The 8338-nt window shown below is 38.4% G+C and overlaps 1 protein-coding gene and 1 long non-coding RNA gene across 2 annotated transcripts in view; one reads left to right on the forward strand and one right to left on the reverse strand.

Moving 5' to 3' along the window:
- Window positions 1–6864: 6864 nt before the first annotated feature.
- On the reverse strand, window positions 6865–8256 carry LOC115948144. Its single transcript, XR_004081989.1, has 2 exons — window positions 7905–8256; window positions 6865–7707 (listed from the first exon to the last, which is right to left on the reverse strand). It is a non-coding gene; the product is annotated as an uncharacterized LOC115948144 (long non-coding RNA).
- CEMIP2 (cell migration inducing hyaluronidase 2) overlaps window positions 7828–8338 on the forward strand; it is a 50450-nt gene continuing 49939 nt past the window's right edge. The window contains exon 1 of the mRNA XM_005423427.2: window positions 7828–7875. The gene's annotated coding sequence lies outside the window, so the exon portion shown is untranslated. The remainder of the gene's footprint in view (window positions 7876–8338) is intronic.

Below are 8338 nucleotides of genomic sequence, written 5' to 3' on the forward strand. Positions count from 1 at the left end.
TGACATGCCACAAAGATTAAGTTAATATCCAATTCTGGTGGCTTGACCTCGGCTGGATGTCCAGCGTCCACCCAGCCACTCTATCACTCCTTGACTGACTAGAAGTTTGTTCCAGTGCAGGCTTCCCATGGGATCACAGCATCCTTCAAGCATTACCCTGTTCCAGACTGGGCCTTCAGGAGCCACAGGTGAAGCTACAGGTGGATCTCTGCTCTCCTGTGGATCTCCATGGCTGCAGGGGCACCGCTGCCTCACCATGGGCTGCACCAGGGGCTGCAGAGGAATATCTGCTCCAGCACCTGGAGCACCTCCTACCCTTCCCTCTGCAAGTATTTTTCTCTCAGGTATCCTCACTCCTTCCCAGTGCAATAATTTACATTTATTATTTGATTTTTATCTCCTGTATGATTTAAAACAGTAATGTAAAAATTGTTAATTAAATAACAGATGAAGTAAAATAACAATCTATAACCATATAATAGTCCTTTCTGCATAGCAAGACATTTGACTTAAGGCATCCATAAATTTGGGAAATTACTGTCTCCCACTCTTTGTCTTTTTGGTTAGCTAGAATGTAAATGTCTAAGAGTTTATGTCCAATTGCTGAGTGCTTCAAGGAGAGGACACAAATTTTCCCAGTCTCATACAGCTTTTGTTCTGACCAGCCTGTCCAGCATGAATCTGGTCCATGTACAGGGGGAGGTTCAGTCCAAAGCCTGCATGAATCTCAACCCTGCAGCAGGGGCTGATGAAAGCTGCTGCATTGTTTCAGCCTTATATGAATTTTAGTCTGAACCCATGGAAAGGTCTAATCACTGTGTAACTCAGCACCATTGGTGATTCCTTATGCTTGTACAAAGTGTAAATATATGGTGGGAAACACCAGGCTTTATGAAGAATATTGTCCAAATAAGTCTCTTAGACAGCCTCTACCATACATAAAGCCAGCAAGACCTTTTCTGTGCAGTCATTACCTTTGAGTCTCTAGAGGCTTGGTTGTGATTTTTTTTCTTGTAGACACCCTCCCCCAACTCTGGCATTGTTTTTTCCCAGGAGCTGACTTCAGTTAAGCTTTTAATCTCTATAAAGTCTGTGCTGTCTAATTCAGAATGGAGAAAATTTCTTGGACAGATATTATACCTTCACTGTGCTCAGCTTGAAGTTTCAGTTGAAAAATCATTGTCTAAGTTATCTTTCCTGTCACAGTTTGTTGTACAATCATGAAGAATGTTTCTATCTGTAGTATTTTTCTTTATTTTTTTCCTGTTCTCTCTTTTCTATGCAACTTGCTCCATGGAATTTTGCAGAGGTAAGACTTAACTATAAAATGTTGATGTCAATCCAACATGCACAACTGCCTGGCTAAGTAAATACGCTCTTACTGCAAAAAAAGGAAAAAAGGAAATAGGCTAAGGGAGTGGAACCAAAAAGCAGGAGAGAAACATAAGATTGGTAGCAAGAGAACTTGAAAGAAAATTAAAGAGTCAGCAGCGAAGAACTTCCCTGACTGAGTAGCCTTATGTGTAAAAAGAATGGCAAGCTTGCGCTCAGAACGTTGTCTTGCCTTCAGCACACAATCGACTTTGATAGGAATTTTTTCCTGTCTTTTTTTTTCCCTCATTGCTTACCTAAAATCAAATGACAGTATTTGAGGAGAAAACAGGAAGCTGATGGCCTATTTTTTTCAAAGGGCTGGTTTATGGCAAAGGTTATAATTTTTGAGTGGCTCCTATTATGCAATTGACACAGAACAGGAACTTGCTGTTCAGAACAGAACATGAAAAATCTGAAATGCAGCTCCTTCTCAAAAGGTTGCTGATGTGATTGTGATTGCATATGGCACTTACAGGTTGCTGGGAAATCCAAAGCAAATTTTATGTACACAATTACAGGCTCTAAGCAGTTACTGTTCAGAAATACTACTAAGGAAACATCAATGCAATATTCAATGGTGACCACAAAGCAAAAAGATTTTAGATATGATTTAGGGAGAAAAATACAATGAAAAGAAAGCACTTTTTTTTAATCTAAGGTACTCATATTCTGGAGGATACTGCATTTCTCTTTCTGTCTTCTTTAAATAAACAGGCAGCAAAATTGGCAAAAAAAAAGATGCTGAAATATAAAACAGTTTCCATGAAAGGGACAGAAAAAGATGTTCTGCTAATAGATACATTATTATCTCAATGAGCATGAGAGAATTTGATGGCATGTGAAAAGTATGGAAAAGGTGAATAGGGAATAACTTTCTTTCAATGCAAGAACTATGGGGTATCATATAAGTGGAACCTCTGAAAGAGATATTTCTTGTTACAAGATAGATAAGCTTCTTGTAACTCATATACCCCATGTAGTTACTACAGAGCTCCTTGTCACAGGACATCATGGATGTTAGGAACTTATATAGTTCAGAAGGCAAGAGATTCTTTAATAGAAGCTGGTAAAAAGCAGCATATCAATGGTGACACAGAGCTGCAAATCACTTGAGGAAGGGGAAGTAGTCTATCAAGTTTGATGTATGTTTACTTATCTTTTAAAAATATATTCTTGCAATGTCTTGTCAACAGCTGTTGGAAAGAAAATACTTTGCTAGATGAATGTCTGCTTTAGTGTAGAGTCCTGTTTTAACATTAATTTATGGTTTTTGTAAAGAAACAGACCTGCAAAACCAATGATGATCATGGTGCTTTTACCTCAGTCTCTTGTTTAAATAATTGATATTTAAAAGTAGCATGATTTTTAAGATTATTGAATATCTCAACCTAAACCAAATGTTTAAGGATCATGTTCTGCAGGATTGCAAATGCATCTCAGAGAATCAAAGTATTCATTTCTCTTGGGCAAAAAAATACTTATTGTTTTTGCATTTGGCTGTCATTCATCTTAGACACTTCAGTTCCTGGAGCTTTTTCGTAAAAAAAATCAAAAGGTCAGGATGATATCCTACACACAGAATCCAACAGATAACTTTTCCTGTAACAGTGATTCACATTTCTATTTGTTCTTCCAAAAAGGAAAAAGGTTCAGTCCGTCATTTGGTGACACGCTCTGTTGGCAGAAAACTGAAAATTTACTGGAAACAGTCCCCTCTGACTTTCTATATGTGCATTATTACTTTGTTACAAAACAAAGTAAGCATAAGTGCTTTATTCTACAACGTTACTTAAACACGTGTCAAATGTGTTTCTGCTGAATTTCACAGAAGTTTTTATAAAAGAATGACATTTCAAGGACTATGGTGTAAATGTGAATAGACAAGCCCAAAGCTTTGTAAGAAGATTTACATTAGCAAATCATCATGTGCAAGAAATGTATCTTGTTGTGTTTGATGGAGAGTTCTGTTTTGAACTTGGTTTTAATGCCATGGAAAACAATGTTATCTTAGTGTCCTAATGTTGCACTTTGCCTTTAATATTTTCAATTACAAGTTGTTCCTACGTACATATGTTTCTTCTGGGACAAAACGAGGTACCAGCTAAATACAGGTTTTTAGAACTTTCCATATATGATTTTGGCACCAATTTAGAAGCATTACAACTTAATTATTTTCCAAATATTTAAATGCTTTTAAAATAAGTAATATTCCTGAGCATTTCACCTTGTGAAAATATTTATCTTTCTCCTCAATCAGATATATAATAAGTAACCATAAGAACAGAACACTTAAATGCATTTCTCTACAGTGGAAGTCAGACTCTGTCTCCCTCAAAAATTAAAAGAACCCAATTATGTCATGTTTCTGGCTTACTAGTATGTGAATGCAAATCAGAATCTGTGCTTTAAGCTCTGCTGTTCTTGTAAAATTTACAGAGTTTTAACCAAAATCATTCTCTGTTAAGATAAAAACAAAATAAAAAAATCAGGACTTAAATTTATCACATAGAAACATTATGTATACAATTTAAAAGCAATTACACCAAGCATATGGGGTAAAAAGCAAACGGTCATAAATATTTCAAATAGTCTCAACCAAAGTCTAGCAGGCAATTTGTAGGAAATTATGCACTTAACAATTTTTAGTCTGCTTTATTGATTACAGAATGCCTCATTATTAAAAATTTTTGACAGGTCTTAAGAAGTCTGTAGACTGTGGCTCGTCTCATGAGCACAGCACTCCAAATTCAACTCTCATGGATCTGACTTAGCCATTGTTTATGTTTATTGACCAAACAAGCAACTAGAACCAGCACTCCTTATGGCTGTGTTTCTGGTCACTCATTTGCCAGTCAATTTCCATCAATATTTGTCTTAAATGCAAGACAAATTTACTGTTGCACTTAGCTTGTAAAACTGACATAAATGTCAACCCAATTCACATCAAAATAAATACTGAAGTGACCTGGAAGGTGGACACCTGCTGTGAGAAACTTTCCCAAGGAAAAAATTTTTAAATATGGAAGACAATCACAATCAAATGTTTTTAATAATGTTGGACTACAATCTAAACACAAGTATCTGTGTTTCTTAGTGCGAATGAATGAATGAATTGATTTGGTAGGAAATTGTGACTTTTATTCTGATGATATTTAAAATTGATGCAATACGGCTTCATTGCATTTTGTCTCTCATCAAACTGCACTTTAGCAGTTTAAAAGGCAAAATACAGTTTTCTGGTACTCATATTGGCTTTGTGATTTTGTTGTTTTCTTCTTTTATCCTTTTGTCTCAGTTATGTGCTCCCCTTAATGTGTTCCATCTACATATATCTGCTTCCCCCTCCCATTCTTCTGTGTTCTTAATACTTATTCTCAACTATTCTTTTAAAACCCTGATGTATTAATTCTCCTTTCACCCTTAGTGCAACCTATAATACTCCATTACACAAGTTTTTAAAGTATTTTGCTGATTCGCTATCAACATTTGATTACTGAGGAGGAAATCTAAAAGCCACTAAAAAATATCAGGTTTTGTTGTTGGTTTTCAACAGTTTTTCATCTTTATGTGACCCAGAATCTTAAAATTCTGACAAGTTTCTCCACGGTAAAAATTTTGGAAACATACAAAGTGACAGAGGAGAATAACAGGTAGGATCTACCAGAACTCAGAAATAGGTCACACTGTTTTGTAAATCTGCAAAAAGTAAATCAGTTTCATATGGGTTGTCTTGACATACAGAAAAAAAACCAAACACATTGGGTCTTCAGTGAGCAGGGGAAGATGATGCACTAAATCTGCTTCTGACTAAATTTGGTTGAAAATTACCTCTACATTCCCCTAATATGCATTTTGCACTCTTGTCTTCTCCCTTAAACTGTTGTTACATTTTATTAACTACTGTTACCTTTGGTTGAAGCACAGTATTTCAAAGTAAGACCAAGTTTTTACTAAGAGCAAACCTTCCCCCAGCCCTAGGCAGTGTTTGCATTGTTTTAATAACTTAACTTTTATTTTGCCACAAGTGCTAAACTCACTGAGAGTTAATTAAAAATCTGTGTGGTTTATGATAATTTAAAACATGGCTACTGTATGGAAAAGGTATTGCCGCAGGGTACCTGGGACATATGCCAGAAAGGCTTAGGTCAGGAAAGAAATAGGTACATTTGCTCTCTTATCTAAATAGAAAAACAGCAATATTTTCTAAGGGTCTGCATGGGAATTGAGAGAATAGGACATAATTTTAACTTGTAACTGCCTATACTTACTTACTCCCACCTGTTGCTTCCTAACTTGCTCCTTCCTCTCTCCTAGTACTTCTTTTTATTCAGAAGGACAAAAGCTGCTTCCTTCTTGCTTATTTTTAAATCATCAGACCATAGTGATGGCATCCATTATCTCTTTCAAGTCCATCTTTTGTCATTTTTAAACTTTGGTTTGTACACTTTACCGATCATTTGTCTGCTGAAACCCAAAGCAGCATGAAGAAGCAAGTGATACGGAAGGGAGATGCACTAATGCTTTAGTGCACCATTTGGGTTTGATGGAGAGATTTCAAACACTGAGGAAATTTCAAAGTCCAACATTTTACATACTTACACGATTTAGGGATTGTTTTATTCAAATGTATCCATAATTTAAAAGCATTATTGTTGTTTGGGGATAATTCCATTCTATAAGAGATCTGCAGCGGCCTGAAAGGAGGTCATAGTGAGGTGGGTGTCAGTCTTTTCTCCTGGATGACAAGTGGCAGTATGAGAGGAAATGGTCTCAAATTGCACCAGAGGAGGTTTAGACTAAATTTTTGGATTTTCTTTTTCACAGAAATGGTTGTAAAGTGTGTTGGAGTCACTATCTCTGGAAGTGTTCAAAAAGACTGTGGATATGGTGCTTGAGGACATGGTTTAATGGTGAACATGCTTGTGGTGTTAGGTTGACAGTTGGACTTAATGATCTTAAAGGTCTTTTCCAGCCTTATTTTTTCTATGGTCCTATGATCTAGTGCTTTTGTAGCTCAAAGGTGTTTGTGGCCTGCCTGAGACTGAAAAGAAAGTATTATGTGGGTTGTCTAAAACACCCATATGTGTGCACTCCCACACACATACCTAATGCAATATATTTAGTTGCAGACTAAGTATGTAGAAATGTTTTACTTTATGCCCCTATATAGTAGTACTGCAACATCTGTACTTGGGTATAACTAAAACAACCTTTTTTTCAGGCTTCTGGCTGAGAATGTTGATCAGCAGTCTGTATTTCTTCTTTCTTTAGACAAGTATATAAGAAAAGTAAATAATTTCTGTTCCTGGACTAATATCTTTCTAGTAGATAAGCAGTGCTTACTTCAGTTTAATTTCAGCCAAAGTAATAGGCAAATGTAAGTATTCAGTTTGCATATGTTTTTTGAAAAGAGGCAAAGTTTTACAATTACACGTGTTAGAATGATTGTGCTCCTGGCCTAACAAAGGAAGAACAGAAGTAGAGACACACTGTAAAAGCCAAGAAGAAATCGTCTTATTCATACACCTACAGGCTTTCCTCTCTGTGGTTTAGTGACAAAGGCAAGTTAGGAACTGTCTCAACCTGTTTTGTGTCTACACAGGCAAAACTCTGTCTTGAGTCAATTACTGCTGTAACTCCTAGGCCTGAAGCTCAAGCTATGTGGTGGAGCTGCAGTCACAGTCTCCTCTTGAGCTAGTGCAGCTGCTCCTTCCACCGGGTCCCTGCCCAAGGGCAGCTGCTATCCAGTGGTGCAATGGTTTGCAGTAAAACTGCTCAGCACCCTGCAGCCCTGGGGTGAAACATTGCAAGCAATGGGTCCGACTGTCATCTCCAAGATTTCAGATTAATGAAGCTGATTTGCAGTCTGTTATTTAGGCGCTAGATGTCTCCATGTGCTATAAGTACACCACACCACACAGGCTATGCTTACTATGCTCTAAACAAAGAGGAAATCGCTAGAGGCAAAGTTAGCAGGGCAGTGTTCATAGACATACAAGTGAGTTATCACTTTGACTTCATCTGTTTGGAGTATTCCCAAGGAAATAACTATGTTGGGAAATGCTTGTGTTTCCCGAAGCATTTCATTGACCCATCTTGAATCCGATCAGGGAATGCTTTTTTCTTTTTTTTTTCTTCCACTGGCTCATTAGTAATGAGTGTGGCCCAACCTTGCAGCACGGAAACGGTGGGAGGTCCCAAACTTAAGAGAAGCCCGTTGTCAGATTTGCATCAAAGCTGACAGCCTGAGGTGCCCTGAGGCTTCACAGTCCCTCTTGAACGTCTATACCAATTGATGCTCTTTGCTGGGTAACAGCTTCAGGCAGGGATTCCCTGAAATTCAGAACATTTTGGGCTTTAGTTTGATTTTCCTTAAAAAACATTAGAACCCGAAACAAAATTAAAACAAAACAAAACAAAACAAAACAGCAAATCAGAAAGCGGAATCAGGTTCTCCAGTCGGCTCTTTCCCCTGGTCAGACTGCCCGGACTACAGCCGCCGTAAGTAACTCTGTTCAGCCCGCACGTACCGACAGCCGCCGCGTGTCTCTGCTCTGCTACTGTCGCCTCTCATGCGCTCCGGGTGTCCCTCCATCCCTCCCCTCTGGAGACAGCACAGCGTCTCTTCCCTCGCTGTCGCCTGGCTCTCGTTCCTCGCGCACATTCCACACCGCCCAGGCAGCACCTGCGCGTTTATAACTGTGGAATTACTATTATTAGCAGTATTATTATCATTATTAGTAGTAGTAGTACTACTGCTGTTGTTACTATTACTTTAACACGGACATCGACATCTAACGGTCCGTCCAGTATTTTAACTGAAAATCAGCTCTTTTCCACTCTGCCCAGAGGAGAGCAGGAGGTCAGGGCACGGATGCAAAGTACCCCCTCGCCTCCTCTTGCCCCCCAGGCCCGGGTGCTGCAGGAGGCAGCGCCTGGGTCCCCCCGCAGCAGCCGGGGGCCG

Source organism: Geospiza fortis, unplaced genomic scaffold (assembly GCF_000277835.1).
Source record: "Geospiza fortis unplaced genomic scaffold, GeoFor_1.0 scaffold279, whole genome shotgun sequence".
Lineage (NCBI taxonomy): Eukaryota > Metazoa > Chordata > Aves > Passeriformes > Thraupidae > Geospiza > Geospiza fortis.